This window comes from Sinocyclocheilus rhinocerous, unplaced genomic scaffold (genome assembly GCF_001515625.1).
Source record: "Sinocyclocheilus rhinocerous isolate Xijiao unplaced genomic scaffold, SAMN03320098_v1.1 scaffold269, whole genome shotgun sequence".
NCBI classification, from domain to species: domain Eukaryota; kingdom Metazoa; phylum Chordata; class Actinopteri; order Cypriniformes; family Cyprinidae; genus Sinocyclocheilus; species Sinocyclocheilus rhinocerous.
Genome location: NW_015652298.1, coordinates 147,846 through 148,527, shown reverse-complemented (window position 1 = coordinate 148,527; position 682 = coordinate 147,846). Strand labels below are relative to the sequence as shown.

Here is a 682-nt window from a genome sequence, read left to right as displayed (position 1 = left end):
GATTTCGATTTTCTTTCTAAGAACTATAATTGACAGCATATACAAACAAAAATCTACTTTTCTTCAACGCAAAGTTTTATTTTCATAAAAAAACACAAGTAAAAAGTCAGTAATAAAATAAGAACAAATAAAAAAAATGGCAAACAACAGCACAAATAAATGCAATAGAATAAAGAGAGCTTTTTCAGGTTAAGTAAGTTTTTATTCAGTTAAGAAATACTACAGAAATTTAAGTAATCAAATGTAAAATAACACATCCATTATTATTTTACATTTCATTACTTTACTTTCTGTAGTCTTCATTGTAAAAATTAAATACAGATTAATGGTTACCATTAAAGTTATAAAACGTATTCAGTCAAGAGCAGAAAATTATTTTCTTTGTCTTTTGTTCTTTGATTAACATGGATACTCGCCAAGACGGGCATTTTGACAATTTTTTTAATGTATTTGAACGCTTTATCGCAGTTAGCCACTCATTTTGGTATTTGTGGCTCACAAGCTGTTTGAGACTGAGCGCGGCTTGTGCACTCCACTAATATAGATCAGTGGTATCCTGAAAAACCTGCGGGAATGACTATAATAATGCGCAATACAAGCACTATTTAACCCTGACGTTATTGCCTGTGCCGCTGGTAACAAAAAGGATCAGCTCGAAATCGGAAAGAAGTGAGACTGACCG

At 31.7% G+C, this 682-nt stretch overlaps 1 protein-coding gene across 2 annotated transcripts in view; it reads right to left on the bottom strand.

The window, feature by feature from the left end:
- The window catches only part of LOC107714493 (glycosyltransferase 8 domain-containing protein 1), a 5,616-nt gene that overhangs the window by 3,350 nt on the left and 1,584 nt on the right, over positions 1 to 682 (bottom strand). The window lies entirely within an intron of this gene.